The 20,301-nt window shown below is 44.4% G+C and overlaps 1 protein-coding gene across 2 annotated transcripts in view; it reads left to right on the plus strand.

Annotated features, from left to right (window-relative positions):
• Positions 1–20,301, plus strand: part of TTC21A (tetratricopeptide repeat domain 21A) — a 1,029,691-nt gene that overhangs the window by 623,058 nt on the left and 386,332 nt on the right. The window lies entirely within an intron of this gene.

Consider the following 20,301-nt stretch of genomic DNA (forward strand, 5'->3'; position numbering starts at 1 on the left):
CAGTTGGTTAATACAGCGTATTAGCCATTGCTTTAACAATCTATTATCTACTACCTCTTTCAAGTTTTCAAATAAACAATATGAAGGGGCACATAACATCTTCCTATACTATTGGAGTTGCTTCCAATTAATACGGGCCTGGATTGAGATGAGCCCAATATTTTGCGCCACACCAAGGCCTCCAACTTGTCCCAATTCACATCAGCCATCAGATGATCTGCATCGTAAATTATTTTAGGCACTTGTTTTGTCTGGTAACCTCTTAGTAGAGGAGCAATGGAAAAGTGTCCAAAACGTCTATCTAGGATTCACATTTGTGCAGCCACAGCTTTAGCAACTGGTTTTACAGTATTATCAATTTGTTTTTAAATCACCTTAGAATGGAACAATACCCCAAAATATTTAAGTGCTCAGCCACCTCCACCTTCTGTTGCTCCACATACCAACTCAAATTGTCCCTTTTATAATCAAGATGTTTTTGCCCTTTCATCACCACAATTTTTGTTTTTATTACATTTACTTTAAGATCAATGTCTTTCAAATGTTTAATCAGCATGTTCAGAGATCTTTGTAACCTAATAGGTGTCAAGTCGCATAAAACCAAGTCATCTGCATATGCCAGATATTCTGTCTTCAATGTACCTAATCGCAGAGTATGCATATTTATATTACCTAAAATCGTGCCTAAATCACCCCTCTGGTCCAATCTAACTTTAATCTTAGTATTAGTATGCAGGGCCACTAAAATCTGCAACAGTGTAGTCTGTCAATTCCTCTGGGCTAAATGTTCCCACAACGTTTGGTGTTTCATGCGATCAAAGGCCTGCGATAGGTCTGAAAAGGCCACAAATAGTTGTATTTTGGTTAATTCGGCTTGGGAGGCTAAAAGTCGTAACACAAAACAATTCAACAATGTACTGACTCCCTTTTTGAATTCTGCCTGTGACCTATCCAAGTCATCCACAAATGCTGCCCATAACTGTAGTCCTTTTAACACAATTGTCAAAAATATTTTACTATTTGTGTCCAATAAAGAAATTGGACAATAATTGCCAGGGTCAGATCTATCTTCCTTTTTAATGCTAGTATGATAATTGCACATTTCCATGAATGGGAAACACATTTTTCTCTCAAAATATTGTGAAATAAGGCAGCCAGGTATTCTGCCCAAATAATTGTATCAGTTTTAAATGTTGCATTCGCCAAGCCACCGGACCCTGGGGCCCTTGATGGTTTACGACTTTTAATAATTTTAACAATATCCGACACTGTAAACTTTAAATATCATTTACTCTTATCATTTTTGTGCCCGATCATTTTAGAGCCAGGTATTTTACAATTACAATTCTCCAACTTTGAATCTTTCACAGGTTCACATTCATTGAATATTCCTTGCCATTCGGCACCAGATGTAATTTAAATAGCAGTCGACAGGGAAATACAGCACCTCTTTAAGCCACCAATCTTCTTCAGTGTTTGCTTTTTGCCCAGTTTCCATAGAGATTGACTGCCCCTAAACTACGCCCCAAATACCATCTTGAGATTCTTTACTGCGCACTGTGGACGTGATGGGTATTGAAACTGGGTTCTCTAAAAATCTCAATTTGAGATTGTCATTACAAGATTAAAATGACAACAGGCAAATCTATTCCAAAGCGCCAAAGAAATGAACTAGCAGCAATGCAATACATCCACAACTCTTTAAAACCATTCTGGACTATAATACATCAGAATAACGTGGAATGATGGGCCACGTTTGCTCAGGTTAGGTCCTTACCTATTGATGAGGCTATCATTTTTATCTTGTGTTGGAAATCTCAATTTGACCCAAAACACACAGAACACAGCTGAGATTTATTAATTCAGAGTGACTGCATTTCTACGTCAGTGATAAAGAAAATGTTCACCATCATTTTTGCAACTGGTATTCAAAATACTTTCAACTACGGACCACATCTACAAAGTGTACTACCCGTGATGAAAATCACAGATTTGGCATTTAAACATGTCTGGCAAAGCTTCATGTTTTAGAGTGTTTCACTAATGTTTTAGCGATTTGCCTGGGGTAAAGTTTAATCTTGTAGGCTGTTTTACTAATGTCTTAGTGATTTGCCTATTGTAAGAAATGTTAATGACATAAGAAACACTGCGACTTATAGGAACAGTTGGATGTCTACACACTTGGTTGTGTTAATGTAATTTAGTCATGAATTTACTTTGATATGTACTTGATATGTTTGCCATTTAGGGATATCAACATGAATTGTACTGTGGTGATGTAATTGTTTTTTTTGTTGGTTTATTACAAACCTATGCAAAATCGTAAAAATATACAAGACTTTTACAGTAGATCATACGAAATAGGTAACAAAAATATCATTAAAAAAAGGAGTAAAACATATCTATCAATCGGACAGGGTAAGAACATACCTGAACAGAAGAACACATCTATCAATCAATTAAGATAAGAACATACCTGTAAGATCGTACAAAGTGATAATAACATTCTAGACCCAGTCTTACACAATTCTAAAACATTTTCAAGTTACAGTACCCCGGTAACTCAAAAGGAAAACAATCATTAAGATCCTGTTTCTTAAGATTAATATCAGAACCTCATTCAATTAAAAGAAGTGAAAGGAGAAGAAAACGCTCAGCTCAAATCACATACATTTCTCAAAAAAGGTAGTAACACAAATTTCTAACCTAGGACAATTGTCATGTAACATTCTATACCATATGAAATCTCTGTTCACATTATGTGTAGTCTCTACAAATTGGGCAAAATAAGTTACCCTTTGTGCCTTAAGACCAGAACAGACCAAGAGAATGTGTTGCAGAGTTTCCACAACCCCTTCTTTGTTACAAAATCTGCACCAGGGCCTTTGATCTGTATTACAGCCTGTAATACCTCTTATGTGGTTGGTTAACATGACATTAAAACGGAAACGCATAAAATTATTGCGTACACGTTTACTAGGATATTGGATCAAGTAACCTTCCACCGCAATAAGCCATTTCCAAGTGGAACAAACAGATTTATATAGTTTTGATTCCGAAATTTTGAGCTTAGTTTTCTGCCAGTCGAAGCCCATAAGGCTGATCTTAATTTATTCAGGTTTCTTACACATAGAAATGACTGACATACCTAGCTCCGCTAGACAAAATATGCTCTCCACATTGAGTGTATGCATAAAAGGGTTAACCGTTTCAAGATAGGCGCAGGCATATAAAGTATTATCCAAAGCTGTTTCACATTTTTTTCCATAGACAGTGGGGGTCATTACGACCCAGGCGGTAAGTACGCCAACTTTACCACCATGGTGTAAACTACGTTTACACCATGGTGGATGGCGGATTTACCGCCCCATTCCAAGGTGAGTGGGGCGGTAAGTCCCCATTTCCCATTTACCCTTCCCCATTCCCATTTTTGCCCCATAGGGCATAATGGGAGTGGGGAAGGCGCTAATTACGGCACCGTAAATTACGGTGCCGTAATTAGCACCAAGGCTTTTTAGCGCCATGGATTTTAACGGCTGCTAAAAGCAGCCGTTAAAATTGGAATCAGGCGTTAAGGGTTAACGACGGCGTTAACCCTTAACGCCTGAGTTGTAATGAGGCCCAGTGTCTTTTCCATGTTGCATAGGTTGATAATGAGTGCAGACCTAACTCATATTTTATTAGTTCCAAAGGAATGCATTTGGGCAAATGAAACAGAACAGACCTCCAAATGTTTCCTTCTATGAACTTCAGATATTCATGTGTACCAAATGGGACCAGTTCCATGCCATACATTAAACGAGGTATAATTTTTTTAATGTTGAATTCCCTTAAGGGACCCATGGTAAATTTCCCAAATTTATTATCAATGGCACGCATTTGTCTGATGGCGATTTCAGATTTTAATTTTAACTGGCTCTTTATCAATACGATGGAATCATTCCCAGAAAAGTGAAAATCTAAGTACTTGAGTGTGGATTTAGCTTTGATGGTCTTATCCCCACAGTGCCATAAAAAGGCATTCTCCCTTTTATTGGAAGTACCGAAACGGACGATTACCGTCTTTGATGGGTTGATTTTGAGTTGCAAATTGTTGATAAATATTTCAAATTCTTTCAAAAGTCTTTGTAGACCAACTCTGGTGTTATCCATCAAGAGGAAGTCGTCCGCGTAGGCCAACCAAGAGATACAAACATTTGCTACTTAGGGCGTTATTAGCACCACACACATATAAGATGAACACTGTAGGGGCCAACATATACCCCTGCCGTAAGCCATTATGTATAATGAGTTCCCTAGATAATAAACCATCAGATTTTAGGAGAACCTTCAGTCTTGTGTCTGTATATAGTGCAATCAGGAGATCGAGGATATGAGCTGGAATTTCAAGATATTTTAGCTTCTGCCACAAGAGTTTCCTATCCACCAAGTCAAAAGCAGAGCTCAAGTCCACCGAGGCCACAAAAAGAGGTAGTTTCCCCAGTTTCATACACCTGGCTATAAAGGATTTTTGCTTAGGGTCTAGGATAGATTTTTCTGTAATCCATTCTTGCAATTCTAACAAAATCAGGGAGCAGAATATTTTAGGCTCCGGGTCCGCAATCGCAATTGGTCTATTACTAGTTGGACACATGCGAGAGCCTTTCTTGAAAACAGGTATTACAATTGAGACTTTCCAAGATTGAGGGATGCTCTTCTGAAGCAGAATGTTACCGTATAGTACAAAAAGGATGTTAGCCCAGGTGACTGGGTCAAGTTTCAATAACTTATTAGAAAGATTGTTAGGGCCGGTGGCACCCGAGTTTTTAGATTTGTTAATGAGGGAAGTTATATCTTCCACAGTAACTTTCAATACCCAGTTTCTACTATCCGAGATCTTAAGGATGTCAGAACCATTATTAACAGTATATAGTTTAGAAAAATGACCAAGCCACAAGGCCTCATCGATTACGTTCATCACAGCATCCTTCAAAGGTCTTTCCAAATCATTCATTAAATACCAAAAATTAGTACAACTGTGCCCTCGCAGAGCTTTCAACATTTCTTCCCCATCACGTTGTGACCTGTTAGCTCTATGATGTATAAGCCAATTTTTGTAGCTCTGTTTGAGTGTATCTCTCCTAGACAGAACCTCTAAGAGAGATAAGCCCAATTTCTTTAACTGTCTAAGATCTTTTCTGAGTTGCCTCTTACGGTCATGAACTGCTATGTCCATATGGCGACTGTGACAGTTGTTCAAATTCGATTTCTTATACGAGTATACAGTCAGATTGTCTATGGCAGATTTAATATAGTTGGTAAAGTTAAAGGCCGAATAACATTCATCACGTTGGGACTTAGACATGATGTTATAGTCTTTGACCATCGTGGCAGTGAGTTTCACATTCTGTCTATGGCACCACTTGATTCTATTCCCTTTGGCATTCGCCCGGGCACCATGTTTGTACATATTGACAGTTGGGCTCTGATAGCAGACTATCATTTCAAAGTTGAGGAAACAATGATCACTAGTGTCAGAGTCTTTAACTTCAAACGTGCATAAAGTTTTTGAGAGACCAACAGAGAGAAAAACATAATCAATGGTTGATTCAAAACCTCTAGCCTTCCACGTAGAATGATCGTTATATAAAAGGTCAAGTCCCCATGATTCGGCCAAATGCATCCATATTCTTCCCCGTAAATTGCTGCTGCCACCCAGTCTAACCTTAGAGCCTACATTAGCAGTAGCAGCATCACCAGATAAAATGGCAATTAGCATTCATGTCCCCAGCCATTATAAATTGCCCTCCCAGGTTTGTCTCAAGCCATAGTTCCATTATGGATCCCAACTTAATCAGTTCATTCTCAAGTTGGAGATCAGTTAGTTCACTGGGGTCCCAGTATACATTAATAATAAGGACTGAAATACACTCATTGTTCTCCCCCAGTTTAAAGGAGACCACAAGGAAGTGATGGGCACAAGACCACCCCCCCGTTTTAATAAAACGAGTGGCTTGTTTGGCAGCTATTATCAGACCCCCCTTCGGGCATCCTCTGTGTGTACCATAGGCACAAGCTGAAATAACAGTAAATCCTTCCCAACCTAGTTGTACTATTGATCAGCTCTCCTGTCTAAGGATAAGATCGAACTGAGCAGGACAACTCATGAGTTTCTCCTTATACAAAAGATTGAGACAGCCTCTAGAATTCCAGCTTACACATTTAAGAATGTTGCAAGAGCTAGAGAGGCTTACCCAATTGCTTGAGCGTATCAATGGACTCGCTCAATGACAAAGCCAACCATCTCCATTCCTGTTTATTCAAATCAGAGTCAGCCTTAGAACTCTCATTATCAAAATTTTGTTCTAAATGCCCCATGTCATGTGTGACCAGCTTCTGTGATGTTGGTTGGGCAGGTGTTACAGAGAGTTTATGTTCATATATATCAAAGCCCCGTACCTGAAATTGTTCAGCCTCCTTTAAGAGCAATGACCTTACCAACAGGGAAGGAATGACGAGTCGGACGTAGTCATACCTAAATTTATGTATGAAGTCCACCAGTTTGATATCCGAGGAGGAGATCAAGCTAAGCTCCGGGACGGACACCAATAAGGACAGAATGTAAGGCCTATTCAGGGAAACCTGACCCATATCCCTGAATAGAACTTTAAGAATCAGTCCAGGTATTTTCAGAATAGCCGGTTTTCTCAAATCAGTATCTTGATTCCCAGGGGCCTGACTAACATTCCACTCCTTTAACCCCACACCCATGACCCCATAACTAGGCCCTTCTGTGGCATTCTCTATGTTTGTGTCAGGGACGGATTGTTGCATCATCTTCGAGTGAGTTGTTAATACAGGTGTTTGCTTGTGTCCAGATAAGTAGTTTTCCCCAAGCACTTTGAGGATGAGTCTACGTAACTCACTTTCCTTCATATCACCATCCAGGACCTCAAGACCCGTCCGTTGTTACCTCGCAATCAGTTTTGGAAGAGGAGAGAATTTGTGCCTGGGTAACAGTCTTAGGGGGTTCGCAAACTCTATGCTTATTTGAAAGCATCATTCCTTTGTTGTTATTCCATTCTGAGCTGCCCAAGCCTGTGTTTACAGTGACCTTGTGAGCCCCTAAAGAACTAATTATGGCAGATTTTTCTCGTTGGGCCCCCAAAGGACCCAGATTGGCAGGGTCTGCCGGTTTATTAGTAGTCATAACTCCTGTGCCCATGCAATCAGTATGTAGATTGGTCCCCTACATAACATTTTGATTAGGCGTCTCATTATTAGTGCCTAAATGAGGGGCAGTTTTGAAGATTTCAAACATGGCTTCACGCTTCTTTTTCATGGCTTCACTCAAGGAGTGTTCACCCTCAGTGAACACACCCTGTGTAATTACATCAGTACTGGGATTTGGATTCACCATATCCCGCAATATAGCCCCTGCTTCCTTCTCCTCCAACATTGTTTGTTTTAGATCGAGATTCCTCCCAAAAAGATGTGAGGATTTTTTAAGAGTTTCATTATTATTTTTTTGTTTCTTTACTTTAGCCATTTTTTTACTTTGCCTTTTGGATAATTTTACCTCAAAAGGAGACATTCCCTTCCACTTTATCCCTAAATCCCTCATCCTGCTGATCTTCATTGACAGCAGGGATTACAGCCCCCCCCACCTCCTTTTCCTGAGTGGATGGTATTATAATTATCTCATCAGTTTGTGACAAATTGTCCGATATAATATTCAATTTGTCCATTTTATTCACTTTGAGATTTGACAACAAAGTGTCGATTTCACTCCTCAGAGCAGGAACAAAAGCCTCTGTTAGATTTAGGGGTAATTTCCCAACCTCTGAGGCTAGACTCATTATCGCTGCTGTCTGTTTTCTCAAATCAGACAGCAGTAGTCTATTGAAGATACTCATCATGGCTACAAAGTCAGGTCCTATTACATCGTTCCTATTCCCAACCGCACAGGCCTCTGATTGATTTTCCTCAGAAGGCAGGGTAAATGTGGAGTCTGAGAGGTTGTCATAACAAAAGCTATTCACTTTAGGTATGTCCGGCTATGCAGGGGTGCCTTCCTTGTCTGTTATTATTTCTTTGATTTTAGAAGATTCAGGTGAGTCCAGGTCTACAAAAAGGAGTTGTGAAGGATCTATTTGATCCTCAATGGTTTCACAGTTTGGCGAAGAATCCTGAGCACACTGCAGTAGAGCTTCCTCCTCGTCATTGATATTGGGAAGAGGAAGAGATGCCGCCCGCGCCAGACTGGCACGTCTAGTATTAACGGCAGTAAAAAAGTCGCCCTAACATCCTTCATCATAGCTGGAAGTTTGTTTCTCCTCATGGTTACAGTAAGTTAAGTTTATGTAACCCGCCAAGTATAAAGTGCAATTTCCAGCTAATACAGTATTGTGGGACACTTACTACAACAATTGAAGCAATCAGAAATAGGCCTACCCCGACCCCCGACAGCTGAACAGCCAAACAGCCACTTGGTTCGCCCCGCGCACCTGGGTATTTGAAGGAAGTGGCGTAGGCGGAGACAGGCTAGGGGCTGTGCCAGGGCAGGCAAACTGCAAAACAAAAAAAGAAAAAAAAGAGAAGAACAGTTTCAATGAAGGTAACAAGCTGAATAAGCTCCTTCAGGCCGCGGCAAAGCTGCGGCGAACAGTGAATAGGAAAAAAGAGAAAAAGTAACACAATTCACAATTACTTGCAGCCAATGGTATTCAGTCCCAACAAAGTCCAAACAAAGCCACGTTGTGGCAGGCACAGAGGATTCCTCTTGCCGACGGCGAATCCAAAGAAGAGGCAGAAGTAACACTCCCAATACGTAAATCCTCGGAGATTAGGGACCCGGCAGCCAAACAGCCACTTGGTTCGCCCACTTCGGTTGCGCGCGTGCGGTTGCGCGCGCCCCTGGGTATTAGAAGGAAGTGGCGTAGGCGGAGACAGGCTGAGGGCTTTGCCGGGGGGGGGGCAGGCAAATTGCAGCCAATGGTATTCAGTCCCAACAAAGTCCACACAAAGCCGTGTTGCGGCACGCACAGAGGATACCTCTTGCTGACGGCGAATCCAAAGAAGAGGCAGAAGTAACACTCCCAATACGTAAGACCTCAGAGATTAGGGACCCGGCAGCCAAACAGCTACTTGGTTCGCCCACTTCGGTCGCGTGTTTTTGTATTCATATGTCTGTATTTGTTGCATTCATGTCGATGAATTAATATATGAATCACAATAATTTTTCAAATATAAAAGTATATTTATTCTCTTTTCACTCTTATCACTGACTTTCTTGTGTACATGACTAATTTCATTATCATTCAGAATGGGCATTTTTTACTTAACGGATGGGTAAGGTGCGCATGGAACCTACTCTAGAAGTGCTTACACACTGTTGAAGCTTTGAGGTCCTTGTGTTATTTACGTGCATGGTGCCTATTTGACCTCAACCTTCACCTCATAGGTGTCTTGGAGCAACTAAGAAAACCCATACCAGAGCCAGGAGAACCAAATCAAGAACAGGCAGGTTATGAACTAGGAATGTCTGTGCCAAACAAAAACGAGAAACCCAACACATGATCTAACAATGCAGATGTACCGTAGACAGTGGGCGGGGCAATGGAAAACAAACTGGGAGTGAGGAGAGACTGCAGGGGAGCAGAAGAGAAATAGAAACCCTCACCAAACCAAATTGGCAACAAATCACACCAACATATGAAGGAAGTCACAGGGAGAACGAGCACCCTTTGCCCAGGTTACTACCACACCATTAGAGACTGCAAACAAAACAGTGTTAGAAAAGGGGGAGGTGCTTAGAGGTTTTTTTTTAAAGCTTTTCACCTGTGTAACACAACCCCTGTGGAAAATACAGGCACATATTGGCCCTTAGAGTCAGGTGAGTGCTGCAGCCAATGGAAGGGAGAGGGGAAGACAGAACCAGCAGGAACACAATATAAAACGTGAGTGAATGAGAGACAGAGTAAGGGTTGCAGGAGTGAGGTCAGCAGGTTTGTAGGTGGACTGATAGACCAGGTAGAGGATGGATGGAGGAGCGGAGTGTTGAAGAGTTGGTAGCAAATTTGGAGCAGAGTACAGGTGAGGTATTTTGCCTGAGTGGTACCACTCATATGGAGTTTAGTGTGGTGAGGGGTGTGTAAAAAAAGTTGAATGTGAAATAAGGACAGAGAGAGAGGAATACATGTAGGGTTAATTAGAGAGAGTGAATGGGAGAGTGTGTGTATGGTGGGAGGATGTGGAGAGAGTGCAAGGCAGTAGTTGGTGGTAGTGGTGAGGGGAGAGTAAGGCAGGTGGGGGAAAGCCAGTGGTAAGAGATGGGCAGAGAGAAGGCATAGCTAGAGAAGAGGGGTGTAGTGAGAGGTCAGGAGAGGGGTGTAGTGAAAGGTAAGAAGAGGGTAGGAGAAAGGTGAGAAGAGAGAGTATGTGAAGACTGGAGGGACAGAGTAGGAGATGGGAGAATGGGGAAGAAAGAGATTGAGCAAGTGCAGGGGAGAGTGCAAGGTGCATGAGGTCTGCTTGTGACACAATCTTAACAACATTATTTGATATCTGGAGAAAGTTTAGGGTTCCCTTAAAAAGTCTCCCAGGCATTTATGCCTCCGTCCCTAGGCAGCAAGCTTTAAATAGTAGGGGTTACTGATTTCTAGTGACCATTTTCTTGTGGATTAGGGAAGACTAGGCTAGAGTGGAGGGAGCGTACTGAAATACAAGAGAGATGGGTGGCCATTAGTTGGACCCCCTAAAATAATTTTAATAAAAAGTTTTAAACTCTCCATGAATACTTAAGGCCATCTGTGACAACTATCTATCAACATCGACAGCATCCTCTCACTATGTTCATGCAAACACTTATTATGGCTCTTTCTGCAGAGATACCAATGGAGAAAGAAGGCAGTTACAGTGGTTATACATATTGCATTTTAAAAGCCCGGATATGTTGGTCTCGTTGCTTGATCATTTGGGTGACATGGCACAATATATATTTTTAAGTGCAGAGACGAAGGGCCTCCTTATTAGTTCGGCCGTTTGGCCAAAATTAGTCGTAATGTAGTGCTAACAGAGTTACAACTGCATTACTGCCACATTACTGCACCGCCAAAACCGTGGGTTTGGAGGTAGGGTGTAGGAAAAACTCCAGCAAAATGCTGGAGTTAATTCTGTCGCCTTACTGCCACAAAACAACCATTTTGGTAGAATTGATGCCGGTTATAATTGTGACAAAATCCCCCTGGAGTCCAGGACTCCATAAATGGGGACTAACACTGCCATACCGCCACTTGTAATGTGGTGTTATTCCGCCAGACCAAGTGGTGGTAACGATAAATATGTTTGGTGGTATCTCTGCAGATTTACCACCAAGATACCCCAAAACCTGGAATGAGGACCTAAGTGTTCTATGTGCCAACTTGAAAGTGTTTTTCACATTTACAAATGTCACTTTTATGGCATACTGCTCTTTATTGGCATCTTCAGTCTTCTGTACTTGAATCATTACATCTAACAAATTATCAGAAAGTGGTGGCTCTATGGATGACCCAATGAATCGAATTTCATATTTGATATCTGTCTGAATTTTCTATTCTGGGGGGTCGATATATATGATGTTACTCTGTCTTTATGACCAGCACAAAGTTCACATGATATGACAATTCTGCGACAGGTTGGATGCAGCTGTTTTTTATGATGGACAGTATGGTTATATCAGACCTTTTGCTTCCCTTTCCACAAAAACCATTCTCAGACAGTCATTATCTAGCCATCTACCAGCTTATCTATGCACTGAAGCAGCAGTGGTTCCTTCAGCAACAGGGTCCACTGAGTTCCAAGTTCGATCCACGCACCTTGTTTAATTCAGGAACGTTTACCACACAGTGATAGTGTTTCTTCGGGGTTTGGATTTTCCAGACATTGCGATGAATTACCCAGTCCCATCTGCAGTCAGACCTCAGATCAGGTATTATTTGGTACATAGGAGCACACTCACCCTTGATGACGGTGAAGGAGTCCTGCACCGTTTTGATGTCACTCTGCCAACCAGATAACTTATACATGTTGCACCAGGGCCACAACACAACTCCTCTGGCCAGGACTGTTGAGAGATGTCATCTAGGGTCGCCTTCAGCTACTCATTCAGATAGACTTGCATTTCATCATATGGAATGTCCCATTTGATCTTTCCACTTGAAGAAGTTATGTTGAATATGAGACTTGTTAACACATTCCGTGTGACACTGCTGAAGTCTTCAATTACTTGAAGCTGTCCCATGCTTGCATCTATATTTGAGATATGTGCTCCTGTTATCAACACTGCTACTTTCTCCAACTGTCCCAAACACTCTTTGTGCACTTAGCCCTTGTAAATATTCCATGATGATGATGCTGCTGAATTGGTCCCATCCCAAATAGGACCTTTCAAGTTTCTTTGTTTTCTGCTTTAAACCCCTTGCATCTCTATCTGCTGCACCCGATATGTTGCAGCTCCTGCAGAAGAATTGGGACACAATTCAATATTGGTAAAAATAACTTTATTGAGTCCAATGTTGCATTAAATACTGTCCACTTGTTTGGCCCTGTTCCATTTCCCAGTGAGGTATAACAAAACCATTACTCCTTTATGACAAACTCACTTTTGGGGAGGCGATAAGAAGTACATTGAATCAGGGTGCCGATAAAATGCAACACTGGTAAGTTGTCCAGGTGGCAGTCTTCCCTTCGGATGTGTACATTCTCTGCTCTGTAATGTCATTGTGCACTCAATGCATTATCGTCTAGCGCCTTTCATTCCGTTTCCTCAGTTCGTCTGCTGTACACATTCCTGGAGCTAGTACAGTCTTGGCGTTGAATTCTTATTTGTATGCAGTAAAACAGCTCACCCTAGAAGGAGCCCACACCATCACCTTCTCCACTTCAACTTTTCATGTGCCATCAGCCATCCACTGGATCACTCTGTGGTGCAGCTTTCCTTGCTTCAAAGATGTCTTCACAAACTCTCAGAGGCTCAATGGTGGGTCGAGGGTTTTAATTAACCGGATTACTGTGATGTAATCGAATTCAAAATGACAGAGGGATACATCACTGAAAGTAATTTTTTTCAAAAATAACTTTCGGTTTTTCCTCCTGCTGTCGTTTCGAACAACCCGCTCCCCCACCCAACCATCCCCTTAAATACCTTCTGGCGGCACACAGCGAAGTGTGCCACTGCCTCTCCATCCCTCTGTGACGCTGGTTCCCTTAACGCACAAAAAAGGGAACCGGCCTGCACGATACTTTCATTTTTTTTTTTATAACTTTACTTGTCCCCCGCTTATCTTTTTATGGAATCGGGGGACACCACTGCAACCCCCGACACCCTTGATTGACATTTTTTGCATTAGTTATTTTTTGCAATGCCCTATTCAGCATTTTCTCCTGTTCGTTCTTTTTTTCAAAACCTTTTACGGATTGCTTATTAAACCCATAAAATAATCAGATCTGCACTAGATTAATTTGGATTGGGGCGTCCCAGTAGATTCCCAGGTAAGCTGGAAACCTCGTGTGCTGCTGGATTCTAGAAGGTCGCGGACCGCTGCGGATACCGAAGATCACTGGATAAGCTTCAGGTAAGCTGGAATGCTGGAATCCGCACGTGCTCACAGAATTGCTTTCAGATGTCAGCGGAGAGCGTTCTGCTGCCATGGGCAGTTCAATGCGAAGCGTCTGACAAGGCCTGGGCGGGGTTTATATAGCCAGGCCAGGCCACACCCAAGATCTTGGAGCACATTCTGCTGGCCACGCCCATACTTGCCACACCTTATTCCAGAAGAATGTTCAGGCCTGCAGACAGCCGGTGTTAGTTGTTGAAGGCTTCATACTATGAGCCTGGTGCCAAAGGCACCAGGACAGGGTCCAAGTGGGCCTTCCTTGATCTTTCCGATTATCAATCCGGACTGGGTGTCTTCTAAGCCCCAAAGTCCTGAGGGAAGGATTGCATTGTCTTTCGGAGATGCTGGTCATGACAGCACTCCTCCTCAAGGCTCCTCTCAAAGGTCTTCTTTCGGGTCCTGGTTTGGTGGGATTATTAAGATGGAAGCGTTTAAGCAGACGTGGGGCATGGATATGTTCACTAGGTTCCTATGTCCTGTCTTGCAGCCCATATCCTTTCCAATCCACAAGATAGTATAGTTTCGACCTGGTCACTTTAGAATCCAAGATGTTTTTGACCTCGTACTTGGGTTCTCCATACACCATTACCGGATTTGGTGCTGCTGTGACTCTTGTTCCAGGGGATACTGGTTTTAGGAGAGAAATATGGAACACTGGGTGAATGCGCATATTCACAGGCAGGGCTAACTTCATAGCAACAGAGTTGGCCCAGGTACCTTGGACGGAATGTCTTAGATCCCTTCAGGGGAAGATGTTTAGACGCTAACCAAACTGCATCTCCGACTTGGTAGGCTGGAGTTTCTTTTCGATGCTGATTGGCGAATCTTTGTTGTCCCTCCTTGGCCCTGTTGAGGTGTTCTGTCGCCCTCTTGAGAGCTTGAGCAATCGTAGGGTATAAGGTGGTTATTGCGGGCATTTCCAGAACGTCAGGAGGATCGAATGTAGAGGTGCGTGGATGTCGCCCATGTACAGTGTAGAAGGGGGTCTGTCCTGTACTGGTATGTATGGAGTTGTTGTAAGCGTACTTCGCAATCCATAATACATCTACCCAAGTGTCCTCTGATTGGTGTAGCATACACCTCAGGTATTGCTCCAAGGTCTGGCTTGTCCGTTCTGTCTGACCATCGGTTTGGGTATGGTGACTTGTAGACAGGCGTATGTCGATTCCTGCTAAATCACCACTTTTTTGCCAGAATTTGGACACAAACTGACTTCCTCGATCAGATATCAGGATAGTTGGAAAGCCGTGGAGATGATTTGTTCCAAGAATACTTTCGCTAGAGTGTAAGCTGTGGGGAGGCCGAAATGGGCCATCTTGGAAAACAAGTCCACGACTACCAAGATGGTATTATACCCACGATGGGGTGGAAGGTCCATGATAAAATCTAATGACAGCGTGTGCCAAGGCGTAGGAGGTATCGCTAGGGGCGAAGAAGGCCTGCCGGTTTTTGCTTCTGAGATTTGTTCTGTACACAGACTCCACAGCTTGACACATACTGAGCCACATCTTTTCGCCAGGTCGGCCACCAGTAATGTCTCTTGATTTTGGCCACTGTTTTGGTGATTCCAGGGTGTCCTTCAATGAGCGAGTCGTGGTAGTTCTTAAGTACTTGATCCTGCAGTTTCTTGCTGGGAAGGTAAAGGCGTCCTTGGTAAAAAGGCAGTCCATTCATGATTGTGTGGTGTTGCCCTCTTGCTTCCCAGGTTTGCAGTTCTTTTTTGTCCATGAGATCCTGGACCTTGTCTTCTAACTCCTCCAGAGGTGTTGTTGTGTTCAAGGCGCCCAGGAACCTTTCTTCTGGAATGATAGCGATGGGGTCTGGTGTGACATACGTGCTCTCTCCTTCGCCCATACAAGACAGAGCATCTGCCTTACCGTTACGCACTCCTGGTTGGTATGTGATCACGTAATCGTATTCAGCTAAAAAAAGTGCCCATCGAAGTTGGCGGGAAGACTGGGCTTTGACTGACCTCAGGTATTGCAGATTGCGATGGTCTGTGATAACCGTGATTTTATGTCAGGCTCCTAGGAGATAGTGTTGCCAAGCCATGAATGCTGCTTTGATGGCTAGGAGTTCTTTATCGGTAATGGCATAGTTCAGTTCCGGAGCTGAAAATGTATGTGACCAAAACGCCACGGGATGCAGTTGACCTGTCTCGGGATTCCTTTGGGAGAGTATTGCACCCATGGCTACACTGGAAGTGTCGGTTTCCACCACGTATGGGAGGTCGGGTCGCGGGTGTTGCAAGACACGGGCCGAGGTGAATTTTTGCTTTAGTTCTTGGAAGGCTTCTTCTGCCTCTGGAGACCAGGTAAACTGTCGATTCTTGCGTAGTAGGGATGTGATCGGATGGACAATCTGTGAGAACCTTGGTATGAATCGACGGTAAAAGTTCACAAAACCAAAGACACTCTGTACTCCTTTCACCGATGTTGGCGATGGCCAGTTGAGAATGGTATCCACCTTGCGTGTGGCCATCCGGATACCTTGCAGGGTGGGGATAAAGCCTAAGAATTCCACTTCCGTGACATGGAACCAGCATTTTTCTAACTTGGCGTATAATCAGTGCTGCCTGAGTTTTTGAAGGACAGCTCGCACATGGGTGATATGGTCTTCTCGTGAGGTGGAATAAATCAAGATGTTGTCTATATAGACCAAAACACACACTTCGAGTAGCTCTCAGAATACATCGGTCATGAAATACTGGAATGTAGCCGGGGCATTGCAGAGTCCAAATGGCATGACCTGGTACTCATACAAGCCATACTTTGTATGGAAAGCCGTCTTCCATTCGTCCCCCTTTTTGACCCGTACCAGGTGATAGGTCCCTTGGAGGTCAAGTTTAGTGTAAATCTAAGCATCCCTAACCTGGTCCAACAGTTTGGGGATGAGCGGCAAGGGGTATTGCTTCTTCACCGTGATTTGATTCAGCGATCTGTACTCTATGCACGTTCTTAAGTGCCCTTCCTTCTTTGGTACAAAGAAGAGGCGCAAGGCTGCGGGTGACTTTGACGGGCGGATAAACCCATTGGCGAGGTATTGGTCCAGGTAAGCCTTCAAATGGTTGTTTTCTTGCTCTGTTAATGCATAGATTCTGCTGCACGGAATTTGGGACCCTGGTATTAGGTCAATTTGACAGTCATATGACCTATGTGGCGGGATCGTGTTCGCTTGTTCCTTCTGGAACACGTCCTGGTAGTCTGCATACTCAGAGGGCAAGGATCCCATTAAGCCCAGCTTAGTCCCTGCTGGTGAGCTGATCTTCGCTCCCTTTTCCAAGAAGCCGCCGACTCCATAACACATACTTGCGCAGTCTTCGGAGAAAGTCAATACTCTTGCACGCCAATCAATTTGAGGATTATGAGCTTCCAACCAGGGTATTCCCAGGATTACCTGGAATTAGGGGGCACAGACGAGGTCAAAAAAGATGCTCTACCGGTGTCCCTCCTGACAAAGTAGGGTAACCTCTTGGGTGCAGTGTGTCACGGGGCCAGAGGACAATTGAGTTCCATCCACGCCGTTATATTTTCCACTGTCAGCTTCTGACAAAGGGGTAAACCGATCTTTTTTGCTAAATCCTGGTCCATGTAATTGCCGACCGCACCGCTGTCCACATATGCTTCAAATGCGAGCATTCGGGTGGGATGGTCTGGGCTAATTAAGATGACTGGTATGACTAGGTGCGAGGTCTGTGAAGATCCTTTCTCTCTGCTCGACAAGCGGACCTCTATGCTTGTCGGGCTTTGGAGTTTCCCGCATCGGGCACAGTGTCCTCTTTTTCGGTGACTCCTACCGTTTTCCTGGGCAGTTTCACCGGGAAACTCACGAAGGAAATGGCCTGATTTGCCACAGTACAGACAAAGCTGTTGTTGCCTCCTCTTCTCTCTTTCAGCCTTAGTGAGAGGACACCTCAGTCCTCCTATTTGCATGGGCTCTGGATGTGACTCGGCTTGCCGGACTTGACTCTCTTTGGGTCGCCCATAAACGGCTCGGCTTTCTGACCGGGCTCGGTCGGTTCTTCGGTCCTGCAATCTGTGATCCAGTTGCACTACCAGAACCATGTACTCCGCACAGGTTTCGGGAGGGTTTACCACTTGGGCCAGGATGTCTTTCAGCTCTCCTCGCAAGCCTCGGTAGAAGAGCGTAGTTCTCTTCTCCTCGGGCAAATTGGTCTCGGCTAAAAGGCGATTGAAGGTGGCAATATAAGACAGCAGATCTTGATTGCCCTGTCGCAGGGACATTAGTTCGTTGTCTAAGGCTTGGCCTCTGGTGTGGCAGGCGAATAGCTTCTCCATTTCGTGTTGGAATCCGACAAAATCATGAAGCAAAGGATCATCTCGATCTACCAAAGGAATCGACCAATCCGCAGCACTGCCACTCAGGTACGAAAGCAACCTTTGACTGGCCATTGGGGAAAGCTCTGGGTCGACACAAAAAGTGCAGACAGCACTGGTTCATGAAGACTGCGTACTTACTGGAGTCCCCTGTGAAGCGTTCGGGCGGGGCCAAGGGCACTGCGCTGGGTAGCACCACTTGCACTGGTGTAGGTTGCGGGATCGAGGAAGAGGAAGCTGCATCAGGTAGCGTCGAATGCGAGCGGTGTCAAATGGTTCGTTCTCCAGCGTGGTTGAGCTCCACTCCCTAGCTGTTTTGCTCAGGTCCCCTTGTCACTGCTTGAACTGGCCTGGAGTCAGCTCCTTGGAGATAGTTATGATGTGCTCTCCTTCTTGCTCATCTCGGCAGGGGTGCAATGTTGCTCTTCTGAATTGAGTTGCTGCACTGATTCCGGTACAATGTCCTTATGGATCGAGTTACTCCACTGATCCGTCATGAGGGCACTAGGATCGAGTTGCACCACTGATCCGGTGCTAATGGTAAGTCTTTCTTTGTTTAAGTACGCAATTAAACCACTGTTCTAATTCCTGTGTCTCTTCTCTCCCAACAGAGTCCGTATATCGGATAGCGTGTGAACAGCAGAAGCACAGAAGATGCTGCCACGTGGAGCGATGGACGCTGCTGAGGGTATGTAAGCTGCGGTCACGAGAGAACTGTGCTCGCAAGCTTCTCTTCTGAAACTAACCTTGTTTGCTTTTCTCTTTTCCCTAGGGGCTGTGGCTATGCAGAAGATTGAGCGGAGCGTCGGAAAGGTGCCGGAGGCTGAATCAGCTGTTGTGCGGAAGGAGGAAGGTCGTGGAACATTACCGATGCCGAAGATTCCCAGATAAGTGTCGGGTAAGCTGGAAACCTCGCATGCTGCTGGATTCTAGAAGGTCGTGAACCGCTGCGGATACCGAAGATCACTGGATAAGCTTCAGGTAAGCTGGAATCTGCACGTGCTCACAGAATTGCTTTCAGATGTCAGCGGAGAGCGTTCTGCTGCCATGGGCAGTTCAACGCGAAGCGTCTGGCAAAGCCTGGGCGGCATTTATATAGCCAGGCCCGGCCACACCCAAGATCTTGGAGCATGTTCTGCTGGCCATGCCCATACTTGCCACACCTTATTCCAGAAAAATGTTCAGGCCTGCAGACAGCCGGTGTTAGTTGTTGAAGGCTTCATACTATGAGCCTGGTGCCAAAGGTGCCAGGATAGGGTCCATGTGGGCCTCCCTTGATCTTTCCGATTATCAATCCGGACCGGGTGCTTTCTAAGCCCCAAAGTCCTGAGGGCAGGATTGCATTGTCTCTCGGGGGTGCTGCTCATGACAATAAGTGCGTGATACATTTCCCCTTTGTTTAACAAGTCTTCCCACAACTACAAACACATTGAGTGGATGGAACAGATAGAGTGGATGGAACGGATGGAGTGGATGGAACGGATGGAGTGGATGGAACGGATGGAGTGGCTGGAACGGACGGAGTGGCTGGAACGGACGGAGTGGCTGGAACGGACGGAGTGGCTGCAACACATGGAGTGGCTGCAACACATGGAGTGGATGGAACAGATGGAGCGGATGGAACGGATTGAATGGACGGAACGGATTGAATGGATGGAACAGATGGAGTGAGTTGAGCACACAGAGCAGATCGAAGGAATAGGAAGAATGGAACGGATAGAACACATTAAACGGATGGGAAGGATGAAATGGGTCTCCGGAATGGATGGAGTAGACCATGTGGATGAAGGGTTGAGTGGATGGAATGGATGAAAGGACCAGTAGATTGAATGGATGTAACAGACAAAATGGATGAACAGACGAAGTGGAATGAACGGACAGAGTAAATAAAACTGATAGAATAGATGGTACAGATGTGCCCGATCTCAAGCGCTTTACCGATAACCACCATATCACACTACCACGATTACTCTCTCCTATACACCACCACTCAACTAGAACACAGCGATACTATGACACATTCGGTATAGCTGTTCTCATACTAACACCTGCCACATACACCTCAGCACCCTAATTAAACATAGCTAGCTGAGCACACACCGCTAGGATAAGCGTCTCCTCAGGCCTAACACAGCCAGAAATCAGTCTGGGTGTCCACCCTCCAGAATGAACACATACAACTGACCTCCCCACCACCACATCTACCTCTAAGAAGCAGCTATCATGCAACTGCCACACCGGCTGCACACTTACCCGGTGCACCCACGCACCTTATGACTCTCTCTCTCTCTACTGACTTGAACTACGGTTCCCGAGGGCATTTAACC

The sequence above is a fragment of the Ambystoma mexicanum genome, chromosome 2q, assembly GCF_040938575.1.
Source record: "Ambystoma mexicanum isolate Mex_15411 chromosome 2q, UKY_AmexF1_1, whole genome shotgun sequence".
Taxonomy (NCBI): Eukaryota; Metazoa; Chordata; class Amphibia; order Caudata; family Ambystomatidae; genus Ambystoma; species Ambystoma mexicanum.